The sequence below is a fragment of the Lynx rufus genome, unplaced genomic scaffold (genome assembly GCF_022079265.1).
Source record: "Lynx rufus isolate CCGP_SWC_20201006 ecotype Redwood Valley unplaced genomic scaffold, mLynRuf1.p SCAF_27, whole genome shotgun sequence".
Classification (NCBI taxonomy): Eukaryota; Metazoa; Chordata; class Mammalia; order Carnivora; family Felidae; genus Lynx; species Lynx rufus.
Window position 1 is genome coordinate 10,351,201 of NW_025814842.1, and position 21,924 is coordinate 10,373,124.

At 46.4% G+C, this 21,924-nt stretch overlaps 1 non-coding gene and 1 pseudogene across 1 annotated transcript; one reads left to right on the forward strand and one right to left on the reverse strand.

Moving 5' to 3' along the window:
* Window positions 1-761: 761 nt before the first annotated feature.
* Window positions 762-1,185, reverse strand: LOC124519174 (39S ribosomal protein L42, mitochondrial-like; annotated as a pseudogene).
* Window positions 1,186-15,217: 14,032 nt separating this feature from the next.
* On the forward strand, window positions 15,218-15,381 carry LOC124519430 (U1 spliceosomal RNA). Its single transcript, XR_006964110.1, has one exon. It is a non-coding gene; the product is annotated as a U1 spliceosomal RNA (small nuclear RNA).
* Window positions 15,382-21,924: the final 6,543 nt, after the last annotated feature.

Genomic DNA, 21,924 nt, shown 5'->3' on the forward strand with positions numbered 1-21,924 from the left:
GCGGGGCTTGAACCCATGAACCGTGAGATTATGACCTAAGCCAAAGTCAGATGCTTAACCAACTGAGCCACCCAGGCACCCCTAAGATTTCTAATTATTGTTAGAAAAGGATGGATAGTTTAAATCTCTGCTCTCTGTCCCCTTTATCATTTCTAAAAGTGTTAACTTGTGCCTCGTATTTTTCTGGTAATTTTGCCACAGGTGTTTGTTTGTTTGTTTGTTTGTTTGTTTTGACATATCTCCCTTACTGCTTATCTGTTTGGTGCTTCTTTAATTTCTGCCCTTCTATTTTCTCTGTATTCGCTCTGGTTTTCTTTTACTAAGTCTCTGAGGTTATTAGTTCACTGTTTCTTATTTAAATATATCTTATTCTCGGGGCGCCTGGTGGCTCAGCTGGTTAAGTGTCCAAATCTTGATTTTGGTTCAGGTCATGGTCTCGTGGTTCGTGGGTTTGAGCCCCACATCGGGCTCTGCACTGGCAGCAAGGACCCTGCTTGGGATTCTCGCCCCCTCTGTCTCTCTCTCTCTCTCTCTGCCCCTGCCCTGCACATGCACACACTCTCTCTCTCAAAATAAATAAACATTAAGAAAAAAATATATATCTTATTCTCAAATACATATATTTATGGTTATATATATTTTTTAATATATAAAAAGACATTATTGTTTTGCTATCTAACAGTGAATATACTCAATTGCATTTTCTCAAATGGCAAATAAGACACAAGATAACATCTCTTTGATTCCTGAAAACCTCAATATCATCTGTCTTTGGGAGGATCCAGCTTCCTACGACGTCTATGATACTGTCCACGAGGATACCAATGGTGCTTAGTAGTAAAGAACATTTTGCTAAGTTGTTCTATCATAGGCCCTTGCTCAAAGGGTTCATTTTTTTCTTCTAGTCTGGTTTTCAGCACTTGATCATGTGTTTCTTCATTATTATGCACAGGATCTGGCCGTGGGATAGGTTTTGTTTGTTCATACAGAACGTCCACAGAAGGGCATACTGTCGTCCTACCATCAGATGTCAAAGCAAGCTCTACTTTGCAATCGTAGTCGTCTGGAAGAGGCGAATACGTAGATTTATGACAAGCACAATATAAAGCTCCGTTTTGAGTTGGAAATAAAATGTTTCCGGATAGTTCTGTCTGATATCACCCGTTTTACTGCCGCTAATACCATGGTGACTCAAGATGCTTATCCGGTGGTGTGAAAGAAGACGACCTGGAGAAACTGTTTTTAAAATCTGCTTCCAGGCGTACCTATTTTCATCCCTGACATACGCTCACTGCGAGCTCACCATCCTATGGCTATGTATTTTTAACGCACTCCCAATAGCCACAGCATACGGTTTTTACATTTAGTGTCTGTCTGTATTAGCTTCTGGTGGCTGCTGTAACAAATGGCCAAAAACTCGATAGCTTAAAATAACAGAAATTTTTTCTCACTGTTGTTCTCAACAGAACATCCAAAATCATATCTCTCTTTTGATATTTTCTACTTGATGAGTGACTATCATACTTTCCTTTCATCCTTTATGTGTTCCTTTAGTTCTTTGAACATATTTGTCATTGCTTTGTCAGTACTAAGTCCAGCATCTGGGCCCCCCTCCAACTCAAGTTCCTAGTTACTGCTTTTCTCCCTGTGTTTGGGCTATTCTCCTGTTTCTCTGCACATCACTCACACAGAGTTAGTGTGTCAGCTCTGCCGTGTATTTGCTGTATGATCTAGAGCAAGTGACTTTATCTCTCTGAACCTTATTTTCCCCAAATGTGAGCTAGAAACTCCTCTGTGGGGAGGATTAAATGAGATCTGTCTTGTAATTTTCTGTCGAAGATGGGACATCTTAGATAATGTATTTCAGGCTTCTGAGCTCCCAGAGGTGCTGATTGTAGATTTCGTCATTATTGTCGTCTGGTTGGTCATTTGGTGACTTGCCTGGACTAGTTCTGTATGTTTTGTCTTCCCCGCAGTGTGGGACAACCGAAGTCTCTGTTCAGTTTGCTTGCTTGTTTTGGTTCTTATTTTTGTTTTTAAACCAGCCTTCCTAGGGGTCACTCCTGGCTCAGCACAGCTTAGTGGCCAGTTATTAGTTGGTCAGAAGTTTTCCTTAAATACCTTGAAGGAGCGCCTTCTTTCTGCCCTTTGCCAACTGGACCTTAGAGTGCGGGCTGGGGAACGCAAAAGTCAGGCAGGCTACGAGTCTGACTTGGATTTTACTTTCTGCCTCATAGGCCCTCATGGTCAGCCAGGGATCCAGGGTTGAGTCCTCTCCGACATGTACACGCAGCTCTTAGTGTGTGTGTGCTTCTAGATCCCCAGGAATACGCTGGTGCTTCCCAAAGTCCCCCATGGCTATCTTGTGCCCCAGATCTTCTTAAAATTTTGGCTGGTCGCTTGCTTGTCCCAAATGGCATTGAAGCCTTAGGTGGCCATGACACTGGCCTTCCCCCAAAGCTTTGCCACTAATTGATATTATTTTCAACATCACCTCTCAATTATGATTTTTTTTTTGCAGAGCTCCGAAATCAGGTCAGCCCCTCCAGCAGCAGTAAGGCAGCCAATTCTCGTGGCTACCATGTCCTGGCCTTTGGGGGTGGGGGAAGGGAAAGGGGAGTCACCTGGTAATACAATGTCACAGACGCCATTGTTATTACTGAGGCTGTCAAGTGTTTTGTTGAATTGCCTTTCAATTTGCTGTCTGCCTTTGGTTAACTTCCAGAGTACCAAAATGGTTGTTTTTGATAATTTTACCCATTCTTACCATTGCTTTTTTGAGCCAAGACCTTTGCCAAGATCTTGCTTCCGTCACTTGCCCTCATTCCTCACTCCTTTGTATGAGTACAAGTTTCTTCTTCCTGAAGTACATCATTAACAATTCTTCCTGAAAGGATCTGGGAGAGACAAAATGCTTTTTTTATACCTTTTTCTGAATTTTATTACTGTGGGAATCTACATGGACCTATTTTTCATTGTTTAGGATTCACAGTGGTCCTCATTTCTTGAGAATCATGGCTCAACAATTCCAGCAAACCCTTAGCCATTCTATCTTGGGCTATTACCTCTACCTTATCTCTCTGAACTATACTTTCTGGAAACTCTATTAGATAGATGTTGAATATTCTGGTTCTATTGTCTGTGTCTTCTAACTTCTTTTTCTTTTTTTTTTTTTAATTAAAAAAATTCTTTTTAATGTTTATTTAGTCTTGAGTCAGAGAGAGACAGAGCATGAATGGGGGAGGGTCAGAAAGAGAGGGAGGCAGAGAATCCGAAGCAGGCTCCAGGCTCCGAGCTATCAGCACAGAGCCCAATGTGGGGCTCAACCCCATGAACCGTGAAATCATGACCTGAGCCGAAGTCGGACGCTTAACCGACTGAGCCACCCAGGCGCCCCTCCTAACTTCTTTTTCATATTTCTTTCATCATTTCAGCTCTCTGTACTTGTTGAAATCTCGTATTACAGTTCTCTGATCCTCTCTTCTACGGTGTTCAGTCTGCTGTTCAATCCATGTTTTGAGGGCTTTATTATGATCTTTGTTTTAATTACTACATTTTTCATTTTTAGAAACTCTACTTGGTTCTTTGTCATATACAAAGGATTTTTCTTAATAAAGATTTTATTTTTAAGCAATCTCTATACCCAACGTGGGTCTAGAGCTCACAACCCAGAGACCAAGAGTCATGTGCCCATCAACTGAGCCAGCCAGACACCCCTCCACGGAGTTTTAGGGTGTTTATTTTCTTATAGTTTGGATTTCCTATTTTACATCTTTAATCATAATCAATATATTGAATTTTATGCTCCCTTTCATTTTATTGTATAATCTCAAGATGGGGTGCTCCAGTTATCCTAATTGCTGTGCCTTTGAGTCTTATTTTTTAAGTTTTTATTTATTTATTTGGGGGGGGGGAGAGAGCAGGGGCGGGAAAGAGAAGGAGAGAGAGAATCCCAAGCAGGCTCTGCGTTGTCAGCACAGAGCCCGTTGCCGGACTCAACTTATGAACTGGGAGCTCATCACCTGAGTCGAAATCAAGAGTCAGACACTCAACCAACTGAGCCACCAAGATGCCTCCTTTGAGTCTTACTTGTGGAATATGTGTCTCCTCAAGGGCTCTGACATTTCTTAACTGTAAACTCATCATTTGTGTTTGCTTTTTGTTTTAAGAACCGCTTATAGTCTGGGGGCATACCTTTAGGGCTCCTCCCTACCCCCATTCTCACTTTTTTCTTCTTCTTCTTCAGGAGCATCTTTGTTTCTGTTGATTTCTTGGCTTGCAAGAAATTACTGAGTAAGAAATTACTGAGCCATTACTGTGGAGTGATCTGGAATCCCACGCAAGTGTAAAACTAGGTCAGGGGCTTTGAATTCTCAGGCTGAGGCAGACAAATTTGCTTATCACCCTCTGGTAGACACATTACCTCTAGTTGGCCCTTTAATGGACAGTGGCTTTTCAAGGGTCAACTTTACAGGACTCTTGGGTAAAATTTCCATTTTAGGTGGGTCCGGGCTGCCATATTTAGCCAAAAAAATCTGTTTATGTATATAAACAAATGCATATATCTGTCTGTTCATATACATACATACACACATACATACATATATACATACATAAATGGGCATCCTATATTATTTTTTTCTGGCAACCCTAATCCAGGGCCTCATCTCCTGTCATTCCTGGCTACCAACCTTCACTGACACCTAAGGGAAGACACATTATCAACTGGATGAGGTTTTGGGGTGATGGTGGGGTTCGGAGCTGCCGGCCAAGAAAGAACTCTTGAGGATGTCTTTGGTGCAAAAAGGTGACTTTATTAAAGCATGGAGCTGGGGGGCGCCTGGGTGGCTCAGTTGGTTAAGCGTCCGACTTCGGCTCAGGTCATGATCTCACGGTTCGTGAGGTCCAGCCCCACGTTGGGCTCTGTGCTGACAGCTCAGAGCCTGGAGCCTGTTTCGGATTCTGGGTCTACCTCTCTCTCTGCCCCTCCCCAGCTTGCACTCTGTCTTTCTCTTTTTCTCAAAAATATATTAATAAAATAAAATGAAAAAATTAAAGCATGGTACAGGGCCTGTGGGCAGAAAGAGCTGCACTGAGGTTGTGAAGAGGGGCTCCTTATATACTACGGGGCTGGAGAGGGTAAAGTCAAAAGGGACGTTTCCAAAGAGATTTTCATAGGCTAAAGACTCACAGATTACTGCAGGCTTAGCTATTGTCAGCTAAGGTTTTCGTTCCCTCTTAAGACAATAAGTAGGGAGTTCCTGGACTTTAGGCTATTGATGGGATTGCCTTTTTCTTGTAAACTGGTGGAGACTTATCAGTTTAACCATTTGTTTTTTGTCCTTTCCTGTTTTGGGGTAGCCAGGGAGTGTCCAAGGAATATCCTACATGAACCACCTTGAAAGGGGGGGGCGGGGTGCTAGCTTGAACTTTGCTCTCAGCCTGCGGTTATGCTCCCTCATCAAACTCACTGGCTGTCATCTACCCTATTTAGTTCCCTCTTTGTTCCTAGGCTCCTGGGATTTCTCTTCCATGGGGGCTCAGCTGTGCATCTAAAATAAAATTTTAAAATTTTATGGAACATTTCAGAGAATTTCACGAGCAGGGTTTTCCAGTTATCTTAGCCTGCCAAATCAGAGACATATGGAGCGGTTTTTCAGAACAAGCTTTCATAGCCCCTCTTGTCCTGCCAAAATTCTGATACAGCTTGCTAGGGAGTATGGCAAAATCCGAGTGGAGCTGGGGCCAGAAACGGGGTGGAGGTGGGGATCATTCCTGTGTAATCTAAAAACAACACAAGGGCGCCTGGGTGGCTCAGTCGCTTAAGCATCCAACTTCAGCTCAGGTCATGATCTCACAGTTCATGAGTTCAAGCCCCACATCGGGCTCTGCACTGCCCTGACAGTACGGAGCCTCTTTGGGATTCTCTCTCCCTCTCTCTCTGCTCCTCCCTGACTTGTAATTGCTCAATAAAAGGTCATTTTCCCTTCCCCTAAAACAGGAAGGAGTCGCTCCCTATGGCCCCATAGCCTGGGCAGACTCACCCCAGGGTGTGGACCACGGGCGTTCCACATCCCCGTCCACGGCTCTGAGCACCTTGATGGAGGTCAAGTGGGAAGCTTGTGGGTTGGCCTAGATTCCATTCTGTGGATTTGGACCCACAAGTGCCGGATGAACGGGCCAGTCTGCCCAGAGGACAGGCCCTAGGGGGTGCCCCGGGGTTCTGTATTAGGCCCCACCTATTTATCTGTTGAGGGTGTGGCACAGAGTTGAGAAGGATTAGGAACTCCTTGAGTGACAGTCACGACCAGGACCCCTGTGGTCTCTTCTGCCCCTCCTGCCTCCCCCATTTGTCCTCAGACTCTGAGACTCTCCCTGGAGGGCTCCTCCTCCAACAGAGCTGCCCACCCCAGGACCTCAGCTCCCTGTGTCCAAGTCTCCAGCCCAGACACAGGTTCCCCTTCCCCAGCATCGTGCCCTCCTTCTGTGATTCTGCCTCCAGAGTGTCTTCCTCACTCACCAGCTGCCCACGCTGGATACCTGGGAGGCGCTTTGGACTCCGCCCTCCCCCTTCTGAATCTGGTTAGTCACCAAGTCTCCTGGATGGAGTCCGCCCCTGGGCACCTCTGCAGTCAGGCCTCCCCACCGCCCTCTGGGTTGTCACACCTCCCCACTCACCCGAGGATGGCGGCCCCTGAACCCGATCAGGGCCTCAGTCTTGCTTTGTCTGCTTCCGACAGTGTTCTGTTTTGCTTCTGTTTTTAAATGGGTCAACGCTCTAAACCAGATTTCTCATGCAAAGAAAGGATTTTGGATGCTCTTTTTTAAATTTTTTAAAATGCTTATTTATTTTTGAGAGAGAGCGAGTGAGCGAGCATGAGCGGGGGAGGGGCAGAGAGAGAGGGAGACACAGAATCCGAAGCAGGCTCCAGGCTCCGAGCTGTCAGCACAGAACCCGATGCGGGACTAGAGCTCCCGAACCGGGAGATCATGACCTGAGCCAAAATCAAGAGTCAGACGCTCAACTGACTGAGCCACCCAGGCGCCCATGGATGCTCTTGCGAAGTTCTCTTCTGTTTCCAGGGGGCAGCTGTTCCCTTCAGAGGGGACTCCCGTCTCCCCTGATGATCAGAGACCCCCACCAGGCTGCCCTGCCCCTCGGCACTTGACGCTAAGGCTCCTCTTTCCAGTTCATCACCACCCTCACTGCTCCCAGCTGATATGCCAGCGTTGTTCACACCATTTGGTGGCTTGCTCGAGTCCTAGACAAAATCAGCTTCCTTAACCTGGCACTCAAGGCCCTTCCTCATGCCACTCAGGCCGCCTCTCCAGCCTCACCCCAGTGCTTCTGCAAACCTACACGGACCCCAGAAATCCCGAGCACCCCTGCCTTCCCGGGGCCTGTCTGCACTTCAGCTGGGCTTTTGGTTCTCCGTAGTTCACAAATGGCCGTACACAAAGTGAGTCCAAGGAGTATAAAACTGTGCCCCAATGGGCCATCTTTGAGACTTCCCCCAAATGTTTTATTACGATAAACTTCAAATATTAAGAAAAGTTGAAATAATGGGTTCATGAGCCCCTTGTGCCCACCATCTATATTCAAAGATTGTTAACATTTGCCCGCGTGTGCATACGGCTGGTTGGCCGGATTTGCTGAAACCTTTCAAAACTGATTCCCAAGCATCGTAACATTTCACTTCCTGAACACACTGAATACTTCAACATGCATCACCTTAAACCGCGTCCTCTCCAAAACCACAATCCCATTATCAGACTCAAGAAAATGAACAATCACTCCCGGTATGATCTAATATCTAGTTCACAGTTAAGTTTCCTCAATAATCTCAGAAGAGTATTTTACAGCTGTTGTGTTGGCCACATTAGTAACCAAGTACCCTATGGCTACTTCCTGTTGGGTCTCTTTATTCTCTGTTGCTCTGAAACATGGCCGCCACCAATCTTTCTCAACCTGACTTAATTTAAAAAAATTTGTTTTAGTTTGTTTACTTATTTAGAGACCAGTGGAGGGGCAGAGAGAGAGGGAGAATCCCAAGCAGGCTCCACTCTGTCAGCACAGAGCCCAATGCGGGGCTCAAACCCACGAACCTTGAGATCATGACCTGAGCTGAAGTCAAGAGTCAGATGCTTAACTGACTGAGCCACTGAGGTGCCCCCCCTTTTTTTTAATGTTTATTTATTTTGAGAGAGAGAGAGAGAGAGAGCATGGGAGGGGCAGAGAGAGAGAGAGAGAGAAAGAGAATCCCTAGCAGGCTCCACCCCGTCAGCACAGAGCCCCATGGGGGGCTCGAACTCATGAACCAGGAGATCATGACCTGAGCCAAAACCAAGAGTCAGATGCTCAACTAAGACGCCCAGGTACCCCCCAGCACACACTTTTTCATGGACACACACTCCTCTGATCCCTTGCTTCTTTCCATCCCATAATCTCAGAGATGACATCATTCCCATAGATGAGATGCTTTTCTCATCCCATTTCTGCAACTGTTTTTTAAGTAAAATATACATACATGAGTGCTCATATCATAAGGGAAAAGTATTGTGCTGCCCTCCATGTAACTACCATCCTGACCTCTAACATTACAGTTTCGCCTGCTTTTGTACTTCTATAGACAGGGCTCAGGGTATTTTGTCTTCCGTGTCTAGTTTCTTTTCCCCTCCGTTAGGTCTGTGAAATTCACCCATGTTGTATAGTTGCAACTGATTTCCTCCTCTCTTCTGTGAGCTACTCCATTGAATGAATACGCGACCATTTATTTATCCGTTCTACTGTGGATGGGCATCTGGGCAGGTTCCAAGGCTTCATTATAACTAATAGTGCTGCCTTGAACGTTCTACAGACAGGCCCGACTTGGGGTTTTTCAATTTTATGATGGTGTGAGAGCAGTGTGCATTCAGTAGACGCGGTACTTGGAATTTAGAATTTGGATCTTTTCCCGGTCTAGTGACGTGTAGGATGGTCCTCTCTCGTGACACTGGGAGGTGGCAGCTTCCCATCAGCCACGCAATCATGAGGGTGAATGACCGACGTACAGTCAACCCTCCTGTGCCCAGGAGGGCACAGTGCTTCTCACTGTCTGAACAGCATTCAGGATGTCACAGGAGTCAATGCGTTATTATAAAACAGGCTTTGTGTTAGATGATTTTTGTCCAAGTATGGGCGAATGTAAGTGTTCTGAGCACGTTTAAAGTCTGCTAGGCTAAGCTACGATGTAGGTTAGATATATTACATGCGTTTTCCACTTTAAGTGGAAAACATACAATGGGTTGATCAAGAGGTAATCCTGTAGTAAGTCAAGGAAGATCTCTGTATAGGTGTTTCGATGAACAAAAGTCTGTTAAGCATTTCTGATTAATCTTAGCTCAGGGTGGATCCCCCATTCGATTTTAGGGCTGCACAGTACACCAGCGTGTGGATGAACCCTAATTTATTATTTTCTTATTTTTTATTTTTTTAACATTTATTTATTTTTGAGACAGAGAGAGAGAGAACATGAACAGGGAGGGTCAGAGGAAGAGGGAGACACAGAATCTGAAACAGGCTCCAGGCTCTGAGCTGTCAGCACAGAGCCCGATGCGGGGCTCGAACCCACAGACCGCGAGATCATGACCTGAGCTGAAGTCAGACGCTTAACCGACTGAGCCACCAGGCGCCCCATGATGAACCCTAATTTAGAGACACTGAATTGCTTCCAACTCTTTCGCTGAAATAATTGCGTACATATACCATTTCCTACAAACATGAATGTATCTGAATGTTAAATATTAGAGGTGGGGGGGGTGTCTGGGGGCTCAGTCGGTTAAGCGTCGGACCTTTGATTCTGGCTCAGGTCATGATCTCACAGTTCATGAGTTTGAGCCCCACGTTGGGCTCTGTGCTGACAGTGCAGAGCCTGCTTGGGATTCTCTCTGTCCCTCCCTTGCACACACTCTCTCTCTCTTTCTCTCACTCAAAAATAAGCAAACGTTAAAAAAAAAATACTAGAGGTGGAATTGTTGGGTCTTAGGGTTCTGTAGAAGGTTTGTTCCATCACTAAAATACAATCTAAAACTACTCTGCTAATCTAATCTTTTCTCCCAGTGGTTCTCAATAGAGGCACCCTTAGTATTTGAGCCAGTCCAAAGAATCAGATTCCCTAGGGACGCCTGGGTGGCTCAGTCGGTTAAGCATCTGACTCTTGGTTTTGGCTCAGGTCATGATCTCATGGTTTGTGAGTTCGAGCTCCATATCGGGAGGCTGCTTGGGATTCTCTCTACCCCTCCCCTGCTTGTGCTCTCTCTGCCTCTCTCAAAATAAATAAACTTTAAATAATTAAAAAAAAAAAAGAATAAGATGCACTATGTGTCAGCTGCACTCCCTAAGTCATTGAGTGACTGAAGAAAAAAAAAAAGAAGGAAAAAAAGCATCCACGTTTTCCCCCAGCTGGGAAGAGTATACTTCCCTATTGTGGACCGTTGTTATAACCAAGATAAAAACTGCCTCATCAGTACTCTTGATTCCTTCTGTCTCTGTTGGAATACCACCAGTGATGGGGATCTCACTACCTCACACAGCAGTGCCTCTATTTTCAGACAGCTTTTGTCACTGTCCAGTCACTCCTTGTCTTGTACCTTTCAGCTATTGCCCAACCCAGTCCTCCCAGCATGCCTCTCTGCAGCCTCCAGAGTTTTCCCTTCTCCTGGCTAAAAATCCCCAGGTCTTCCTCATTTTACACACAGGACGTGGTCTCCAGATTTCTCAGCGCACTGGGAACGGGTGGCATTTTATTTCTCTACCTCTAAAACTAAACTGCTCAGAGCTGATACGCTCCCCCCCCGCCCCCCCCCCCCGACCAGTCAGAAGCATGCACTTTACTTGACTTGGCCTTTATTGAGTCAAACTTATGTGGTTTCTAGTGATGGAAACCAACTCAAACTGGCTTAAGAAAAATAAGGCAAAACAAAAATCAAATTCAGTGGCTCACAAAGGAGCTCCAGCTTAGCAACCCCAGGAAGGGAAGCTTTGCCTCCCTGCATTCAGGCATCAATGGCGAGGAAGGGTACTGATTGACCTGCTGGGTCACGTGCAAGCCGCCTGGATTGATTGCTGTCCCCAGGAGGCTGGGTACCATGCTTGTCCAAGCCTGGATCCTGTGTCCTTTCTCGCTTACAGTGGCAAATGGGAGAGTGCAAGAGACACTGCGATTCTGACAGGGTAACACCAGTGGGTGTCTGTTACATTGCCTTTAAAGGTGGGTGACATTTGCTTCCAGGGGTGCGGAGCTCACTGCGTCTCAGAACAACTTTCACAGGCGAGTACAAATTCCACATCAGCACAGTCTATTTTTATTTTTATTAAAAAACTTTGTTTTAATGTTTATTTATTTTTGAAGGAGAGACAGAGCACGAACAGGGGAGGGTCAGAGAGAGAAGGAGACACAGAATCTGAAGCAGGCTCCAGGCTCCGAGCTGTCAGCACAGAGCTGGATGCGGGGCTCGAACTCAAGAGCCGTGAGATCATGACCTGAGCAGAAGTTGGACGTCCAACCAACTGAGCCACCCAGGCGCCCCCACATCAGCACAGTTTAAAGCCAAGTCTCACTTACCTAGAAGCAATGCTACTAGCTTTAAAAAAAAATTCATTTATTCAGCAAGCATGAGCTGCATACCCATTTGCCTGCAGGAGGTAGGTGGATGGGGTAGAAGCGAACCCCACGTGGCCCTGGGACTGGAGGACCCATGGCACAGTGGGGGAAGGCAGACACGCCAATAGACTGTGCTGAGGAATCCCTGCTGTGAGAGGCTCCCTGGAGGCGGCGGCATTCGCAGTGAGCATAGAAAAGGAGTGGGTGGTTGTCTGGTGGGCATGTGGGAGCAGTGGGGACCGAGAGGGAAGGACATTCTGGGAAGAGGGAACGACACATGCAAAGGCACAGAGGTGAGCAAGGACTTGGGAGTGCCTGGCAGTGTAGGAGGACTCAGTGTCCGGGACAGGCTGGGGCTGGTCAGCACCCGATGGTGACCTCCAACCAACCTCTAACCAAGTTTGGTGATGATGCCTGTGGCCCCAGGGTCGCCAAGCTCCCTGGATTTTACAATACAAATAGTCAATCAGATCCCGGGCGTCGGGGACTCAGGAAGTTCAGTGTCTCCCCCACCAAACGCCCCTGAGGTCTCCCAGGGAGGGGTTCCAGCTCAACCTCTTCCGTCACCACTTGCCTGACTTGCTCCTTCCCATAATCTTGTCCCTCTCCCTATTTTTTTCCAGCTCTCTGATCCTCTTTACCCCCCAAGATGTGGACTTCCCCAAGACTTCTACCCAAGGCTTGAGCTGTGAGAGCAGAATTCCAGTGCAAGAAAGGAAAACTGGAAATGGGTACGGAAGGTCTCTCCCTGGCATGGATTCAACCCTCGTCTTGTACCCTTCAGGACCCCATCCCTCAGCACCCTTCAAACCCTCCCTTCCCTTTGGTCTCAGCTCGTTGCTAGAAAAACAAATTTAGAGGGGCGCCTGGGTGGCCGAGTTGGTTTAGTGTCCGACTCTTGATTTTGGCTCAGGTCATGATCGCAGCGTGAGTTGGAGCCCCGCATCAGGCTCTGCGCTGACAGCATGGAGCCTGCTTGAGATTCTCTGTCTCCCTCCCTTGGACCCTCCCCTGCGTGGGCTCTCTCTCTCTCTCCAAAATAAAAACATTTTAATTTTTTTAATGTTTATTTATTTTTGAGAGAGACAGAGTGCAGGGGGGAGGGGTGCAAAGAGAGAGGGAGACACAGAATCTGAAGCAGTCTCAGGAATGAGCTCTGTCTCCAGCCTAGTGCCCCTGGGAAGCTAGTGGGGGGAGTTTCAAGGTAGCACTGTGGCCCACAATGCTGCCGGAGGTTCACGGATCCCCACTAAGGCTCCATTATACTCCCTGTTACTACTCAGGAGCCTCGCCCTCAGATGACTGTGGTTGACCCAAGCATCACAGCCTTCCTGTGCCCAGAGAGCCTGCAGAGAACGGACAAGATTAGCCCTGCCCTCCAGGCACTTGCTGTTTGGCAGGTCACACAGAAATCCCTAAGGCTCTTGAGGAAAGGTGTTCCCAGTGTCGAAGGACAGCCGTTGCCCTGGGGAAGGGGAATTTGGTGGCTTGGAATCCAGGGCGTGGGGGAGACAAACCTCACTGTATACTCATGGATGGATTTTGAATCTTGCCCACTGTGCACATAAAGTTTACTTTCATAAACGTTTTTTCTATGTGAACGTGGACACATACGTATGTACACTTTTGTATCAGAAGAGTAAGCATGTCAAGAGTGGGGAGTATAGAAGCTGGGCGTCGGGGGAATCACCAGATGTGTGAGGCTGTAACGGAGGCCCCGGGGTGGGCAGTCCTGCCAGGGGAGGGGCCCTCCAGGGAGAGTCTGAGGGTCAGGAAAGGGCTGAGGACAGAATAGGGGTCGGGGGCGAAGACAGCAAGCCACGGTTTTAAGGGGCAGAAGAGACCACAAGGGTCCTGGTCGTGACTGTCACTCAAGGTGTTCCTAATCCTTCTCAACTCTGTGCCACGCCCTCAACAGATAAATAGGTGGGGCCTAATACAGAACCCCGGGGCACCCCCTAGGGCCTGTCCTCCAGGCAGACTGGCCCATTCATCCGGCACTTGTGGGTCCAAATCCACAGAATGGAATCTAGGCCAACCCACAACCCACAAGCTTCCCACTTGACCTCCATCAAGGTGCTCAGAGCCGTGGACGGGGATGTGGAATGCCCGTGGTCCACACCCTGGGGTGAGTCTGACCCGAGCCTGCCAAGCTCATGGGGCTTTAATGAGTTCATCCTTCCTTTCTAAGGCCAGACTGTCCAATGTGGGAGTCACAAGCTACCTGTGGCTATTTAAATTTCAGTGCCAATTAATTAAAATTAAATGAAAATTAGGGGCGTCTGGGTGGCTCGGTCAGTTGAGCATCTGAGCCTTGATTTCAGCTCAGGTCATGACATCACAGTTCATGGGACCGAGCCCCAAGTGGGCTCGGTGCTGTCAACGTGGAGCCTACTTAGGATTCTCTCTCCCTCTCTCTATGCCCCTCCCACACTCCCTCTCTCTCTCTCAAATACGTAAAAAACATAATAAACCACCGCACACCAGTCAGAATGGCTAAAATGACACTTGTTGGGATGAGCACTGGGCGTTACACATAGGGGATGAATCACTGGAATCTACTCCCGAAATCATTATTGCACTACATGCTAACTAACTTGGATGTAAATTTGTTTTTAATTCAAAAAATAAAAACATAAAATTAAGTGAAAATTAAAAATCTGTTCCACACAGCCGCACTAGCTACCTTTCAAGTGCTCAACAGCTCACTGACCTCTTCAAGTGTTTCTGATTTTTCATACTATAATAATCTGAAGTTTCTCTCCTCACAAACACCTGAAAATGGTCAATGAAATAGAACAGAAATGATCTCAAATGCATGGCTGAGTTCGCACAAAAGAAAGAGAAGTCGTCAGATGCCAGAAACAAGAGGGCACTGTCCCCCGCAGATGACAGCTAATGAACTCACCCGGCTTCTGTCCCCGGGTGAAGAAAGGGTGAGCAGCAGGGGCTTATGCTTAGCGCTCTTGTGGGGACAGGAGCCATCCTGGGGGCACACCCAGGGCTAGAGGTGGACCTGAGAACTCTGAAAAGTGAAAGGGGGAACCTGAGAAAATGTGTCCATCTACAGGGAGATGGGTGACAAGCAAGCTTGTCTGTTTCAGCCAGAGAATCCCAAACTCCCAGCCCAGCATCACGTGGCTTACCGGGCTGGGACAGTCCAGAAACTCTCAAGCCAAACGCTGACATAAACACCGAGCCTGGTCTGGTGATACTCCTGGGGAATAAGCCAAGGGGAAAAGCTCTGAAGCCATACTCCATTTTACCCAGGCTGTGATGGATTCTACTGGAGGAAAGGATAATTAAGAACCAGCCACTGTGAGGATAAGCTTACGCTGAGAAATGTCAAAATCCCGGGGCGGGGCGGGCGGGGCGCAATTCGGATTGAAACTCAGAGAGCACAACAAACAGAAGATGACAAGGATCTGAAAGACATCAAATGAGTCTTAAAAACGAATATAGGCTGGCTGGCTCAGGCAAAAGAGCATGTAACTTGATCTCAGGGTCGTGAACTCGAGCCCCACGTTGGGTGTAGAGATTAAATTAAAAAAAAAAAAAAAAAAAAGAGAATATATATACTTACCTGGCAGGGGAGATACCATGATCACGAAGGTGGTTTTCCCAGGGTTAGGCTTATCCATTGCACTCTGGACGTGCTGACCTCTGTGATTTCCCCAAATATGGGAAACTCGACTGCATAATTTGTGGTAGTGGCGGACTACAATCGCGTTTTCCCCTGTAGGAAAAAAAAAAAAGAATATAAAAAGTGTTGGCCTTTGGAGGGAAGGAGAGACTGGGTGTGAGCACAAGGGAGACTTCCGTGGATTCTAGAATGTTCTGAGTTCTGACCCTAGTGCTGGTTCCAAGGCTTGGTTCACTTTTGGAAATTTGGTGAGGTATGCATCTATGATTAGTACATTTCTCCAGATGTATGTTATAATTCAATTAAAATGATTTAACAAATGATTGAAGGGAAAAATGTTCGGAATCAGAACTCTAAAGAATAAGACATCATTCATGGTGGGGAGGCAGGTGTGTAGAAGAATCAAGTAGAACTTTTATTATTTAAAAAAAAATTTTTTTTTCAATGTTTATTTTTGGGAGACAGAGAGAGACAGAGTGTGAGTAGGGAAGGGGCAGAGAGAGAGCGAGACACAGAATTCAAAGCAGGCTCCAGGCTCCGAGCTGTCAGCACAGAGCCCGACGCGGGGCTTGAACCCACGAACCGTGAGATCATGACCTGGACCGAAGTCAGACGCTCAACCGACTGAGCCACCCAGGCGCCCCTCAAGTAGAACTTCTAAAAATGAAACATGCGCTCCATGAAACAAAATTTTAAAAAGGAAATGAGCTGTATAACAGGTTAAAGTAGCTGAAATCAAAACGAGTAAGCTGGGAGACATGTCTGAGGAACAGATTCTCTATGCCCAGAATGCACAGAAAACCAAAATGAGAGGAAATACAAAGGAGAGGTTAGAAGGCATAGAAGAGAGAATAACAAATGGCAACATAGGTCTAGTAGGATCCAATAAAGAGAGAGAAAGAATGGGGGAAGGACAATATTTAAAGACAGAATGATTGCTCAATTTTCAGAACTGACAAAAGACACAAGTTTAAAGACCCAAGAAGCATAAACCCTACCCGTGTTTAGAAAGGGTAAGTCTTCGGGGCACCTGGGTGGCTCAGTCAGTTGAGCGGCATGACCTCACCTGAGCGGCTCAAGTCATGATCTCACAGTTTGTGGGTTCGAGCCCCACGTCGGGCTCTGTGCTGATAGCTCAGAGCCTGGAGCCTGTTTCGGATTCTGTGTCTCCCTCTCTTTCTGCCCCTCCCCTGCTCGTGCTCTGTCTCTGTCTCTCTCTCAAAAAAAAAATAAATAAGCATAAAAAAAAAAAAAGTCTTCATTTCAAAACCATCATGGTGAACATGCATAACAAAAGCAAAAAGAAAAAAGAAGTTTAAAGCTACCAGTGGCTGATTATCTGACCATAATAAGACTGATGACAGAGGGGCGCCCGGCTGGTTCAGGCAGTAGAGCATGTGACTCTTGATCTCAGGGTTGTGAGTTTGAGCACCACACTGGGCACAGAGCTAACTTTAAAAAATAAAAAAAATAAGAAGGGTTCCAAGGTCCTTGTTTTGTTTGGGACTAATTTTTGGCTTTGTTGAATCAAAGATGCATGCCAGAAATCGGCAACTTCTAAAATTTTGAAATAGAATTATTATTATAAGAAAGGTTGGGGGAAGGAATAAAAGATACTAACCAATTTCCATGTGATGACATAAATAATTCAAATACGTCTGTAATCACAATAAATGAAAATAGACTAAGTTGCCAATTAAAGGGTTATATGATTATACATTATTCATAATATTTGACCATAGGCTATTTACAAGAGGCTCACCTAAAAACATAAAGATTCAAAAAGACTAAATGTCAAGAGATGAGGGAAAAACATGTGAGGCAAGGTGCCTGGGTGGCTCGGTCGGTTAAGCGGCCAGCTCTTGATTTTGGCTCAGGTCATGATCCCAGGGTCATGGGATTGAGGCTTGTGTCAGGCTCCATACTGAGTATAGAGCCTACTTAAGATTCTTCTCTCCCTCTGCCCCTGTCTCTCCCCTGCCCAGTTTCTCTCTCTCTCTCTCCCTCTCTCAAATAAATAAATAAATAAATAAATAAATAAATAAAAACGTGAGGCAAAAGAAGATGACTACGGACCAATTCAAGCAGACTTTAAGGCGAAAACAGAAGAAAACAAAACACTGGTAGGCACAGAGGCTCACTACATAATGTTCAAAAGGATCAGTTAACCAAGACAAAAGAATTTAAACCTGTAGGCACATAACAACAGTCTCCAAATACAAAAGGCAAACATTCACAGAATTACAAACACACGTTGACAAATCCACAATCACGGTGAAATACATTAAAATACCTCTCCCACCAGTTAAGAGCTAGAGCAAGGAGGGAAGAATTAGTGTGGACATGGAAGATTTAAACCACCCTCACAGGGGCGCCTGGCTGGTTCTGTCAGAAGAGTGTGTGACTCTTGATCTTGGGGCTGTGGGTCTGGTGTAGAGATGACTTAGAAAAATAAAAAATCTAAAAATAAATAAATAAATAAAAATAAACTACCCTCATAAGACTCCATATGAGACAGAGAATACACACGGACTATTTTCAAAAAACTGACCACATGCTAAGTCAACAAACAAGTCTTAATAAATACCAAAAATCACTATCGTGCATAGCATATTCTCTGACCACAATAGAATACAGTGGGAAATCAGCAAGACGGAACATAAGCAAATCCCCATGCATTCCAAACTTGAAAATACCTTTCTAAGTATTGACTGGTCAAAGAAGATATGAAAACACCATACGATAAAACAGAGAAGATATGCCTACAGGAATACTTAGGGCAAAATTTACAGCCTGAAGGGGCACCCCAGTGGCTCAGTTGGTTGACCGTCCAACTCTTGATTTCCGCTCAGGTCATGATCTCGAAGTCATGAGATAGAGCCCCGTGTCAGGTTCTGCGCTGACAGTGTGAGGCCTGCTTGGGGTTCTCTCTCCCCGTCTCTCTGCCTCTCCCCCACTTGTGCAGTATTTCTCAAAATAAATAAATAAACTTAAAAAAAAAAAGACTTTATCAGCAAGCAAAACAAACTCCCTTTGTGCTCTCAGGATGGGCAGACCTTAAATAAGAAAACAGTAAGATAATAACTCAGGTGAGAAGAGCCAGAGAGGGGAAAAAGGGGGGGGGGGGCTGCTGCTATTTCAAATAGAGCTGTTAGGGAGGGCTTCTCTGAGCAGAAGCCTAAAGGAGGCGAAGGTGGGCGTCCTGTGGGTATCAGGGGGACAGCAGGTGGAAAGGCCCGAAGGCTGGGGCATCAGACATACAGAGCCCCGCAGCCACCTTGGCTGGGCTGAGACCCATGGGAGAGGCAGGGAGGGGCCGGAAGGTGAGTAGGTCACAGTGAAAGGCTCTGGTTCCTACTCTGGAGGACGGAGGGTCTGAGCAGAGACCACGGCATGCCTTGATTTGGGTTTTTGAGGAAAACACCACGACTGCTCCATGGCAAACAGACCAGACCAAGGAGACAGAGGTGAAGCATCCTTCTTACCCAAACATTCCCACCTCTTCTCTAATGTATCTGAGATCTTTCTGAACAGTTTTTTGGGATATTTTGCAAAGTCTGCACATTTTTATTTTTTTATTTTGTACATTTTTTTTAAATGTTTATTTTAGAGAGAGACACAGCACAGAGTGCAAGCAGGGGAAGGCCAGAGAGAGAGGGAGACACAGAATCCGAAGCAGGCTCCAGGCTCTGAGCTGTCAGCACAGAGCCCAATGAGAGGCTTGAACTCATAAGCCTCGAGATCATGACCTGAGCCAAAGTCAGATGCTCAATCGACCAAGCCACCCAGGTGCCCCCCCTTTTTTAACGTTTATTTATTTTTGGGAGAGAGAGAGAGAGAGAGAGAGAGAGCGAGCGCACACGCAGGGGAGAGGGAGACACAGAATCTGAAGCAGGTTCCAGGCTCTGAGCTGTCAGCACAGAGCCTGATGCGGGGCTCCAACTCTCAGAACTGGGAGATCATGACCCGAGCTGAAGTCAGACACTTAACAGGCTGAGCCACCCAGCCACCCATTTAATTTTTTTAATGTTTATTTATTTTAGAGAGAGAGAGAGACAGAGCACAGAGTAGGAGCAAGAAAGGGGTAGAGAGACAGGGAAAGTCTGCATGTTTTTAGTGCTAGCGAGCTACAGTTTTGGTTATAAACAAAGCATATTCAGTACTCTGTTTTCTTCTTTACTTTCATCATATATAGATGGGAGAATTCCATGAGTCAATTTCAATTTTTCTCATACTCCTATTCATTTGTATGGAAAGTCTCTGACCTACAGTAACATGCTTGTAACAGAAGCTTTGCAGTAGCTCAACACAGATGCTCACTGAGATTGACACAGGAGCGGACTGTACAGATTTGTAGAGTATCGGTATGCCTTTTCACAGAAATTGACTATTTAAATCACTGACCTTAATCTCAACCTAAAAATTACTCCTATTCAGATCATCCTACATAGGTTAACCATATCACACCAACAAAACACCAACACTTCAGAACTTAAAAATAGCTGAGTACTGGGGTGCCCAGGTGGCTCAGTCGCTTGAGCATCTGACTTTGGCTCAGGTCATGATTTGCAGTTCGAGGGTTCAAGCCCCGCGTCAGGCTCTGTGCTGACAGCTCAGAGCCTGGAGCCTGCTTCGGATTCTGTGTCTCCCTCTTCTTCTGCCCTTCCCCACTTGTGCTCTGTCTCTCAAAAATAAATTAAAAATGTTATTTAAAAAAAGTTACAAAAAATAGCTGAATGCTGCAAACTATCGCAACGACTATTATTCCTGTTTTACAGAGAACTGACAGTTGACACAATTCACTTGAGGTCACACAGCTAGTAGTAAGTGGCTTGGCCAGGATTAAACACAAGCAGTTTGAAATGCAATGCACAGGCCCCACCACTACATTAAAGGTTCCCAGAGAAACTGTTGGGCCTTCGGGGGACTTCCACCCCCAGGACCCACGGGGACTGGTAAAGACTGGGATATGCACTCTGTTGAAGGAGTTAGGGAGCAAATCAGGATCAAAGCTCATGAGGGCAACCTCAGGAGAGGCTGGGCATCTAACTTTGCCAGGGAGGCATTCGCCAAGGGTATGGAACTTTCTAGGATTGGTTTCAATCTCTGGATCCTGGGTGGAAGGCAGGCTTTGTGCAGGAGAACCCAAAAGAAGGGAAAGGGTTTTTGCTAGTCGGAGCATGGCCCAAGACTGGCCCTGGATGCTGGCTGGGTAGAGTAAGGAGGATCAAGTCTGGAATCAGGGATGATCCATGGATGGTCCTCATACTGGAAGAGCCCCAGCCATCGGCCTTTTTGGAAGTCTTCCCTCTTTTTACTTCATTAATGATAAATTACACCCTTCTCCCTCATGTAGGGCCTTGTGGGATATGACAGATGACTCTTAATACGGGTTCCTGTCCCCCAGGATCTCACCTTGAAGCGACTTTGGACTGGGAGCCTTTGTAATAAAAAATGTAAGGCCATTCAAGAATAAATATTAAGGTCTCAAAAAACTGGAAGAAAATAAATAAGAAGAAACAATAAGGTTTTCATTTAGTCAAGGGCACTTATGTTTTTAGAGTAATGGAGTTATGGGGCAGAGAGGTAGAGGGAGGGTCCAAGTTCAAAATGGGCAAGGAGAGAAGAAACCAAATTAGCCATAATGATGCTAGACACATAGGAGACAGGTGCTCAAAACAGATTATTGTGAACCAAGAATTTTACCAACATTTCTTCATCTAATCTTTACAACATTAAAGAGGTAGGTGATATCCTCCCCTTTTACAGATGATAAAATTGAGACACTAAAGAGGTTAAGTAACTTGCTCGAAGTTACACAGCTAGTAAGAGGTGGAGCCCCAGTTACTTGGGGTCTATCCCATAGTAAAGTGGTTTTATCACTTGTAAATAAGAAGAGACGAAAACAGAAAATGACTTCATAGCCGCTCTGTCAATCTCAGCACTGGGATAAAGTAGCAAAAATTGCTTAAATATAAAAGTACTGGGCATACACTGCAAAAATTCTGAGGCTCTTTTAAATTGTGTCTGAGAAACTACCACTGTAATTAATTCTCATTACATATCCAAGCTTTGCTTGAGCTAGATGAAATTCAAGTCCGGGTTGAATTCTTTCCCAGCGCAATGACCTCTGCAAAAGCGAGATGCGCCGACTCTTGCTAGTTCAGCAACCTACACTCTAATCTCAACACCCCTGCCCTCCGCCAATACCGAAGCCCCGAGTAGACAGACCCCAGAAGTCAGGATTCCTAGCTGCACTCCCATCGCCTCGCACGCTCGGATCCTGACCCCCCATCTCACCCCTTCAGGGCCCTTCGTTCCAGTGCATTCTCAGCCAGTGCCCAGCTCGGGGTGGGGGCGGGGGGGGAGGATCCTCCCTGGAGGAGGTGGCCCTTACTTTGGTGTGGACGGGCGACCCCTTGGCCGAGAAGAGGGTGTCGGAGTAGGGCCAAGTGGGGCAGGCCTCCGGAGAGGGGGGGGGGGGCTGCCAGGTCTGGAGGACGAAAAGCTAAGCGACAGCAGGCAGTCCAGCCGGCCGGGCGCAGGGTCCCAGAACAGCCCGCGGAGCAAGCCACCCCAGCTTCCCGAAGGGAGGGCCCGGCCTGCGCGCACGGGCTGGGCGGGGCGGGGGACAGCCGG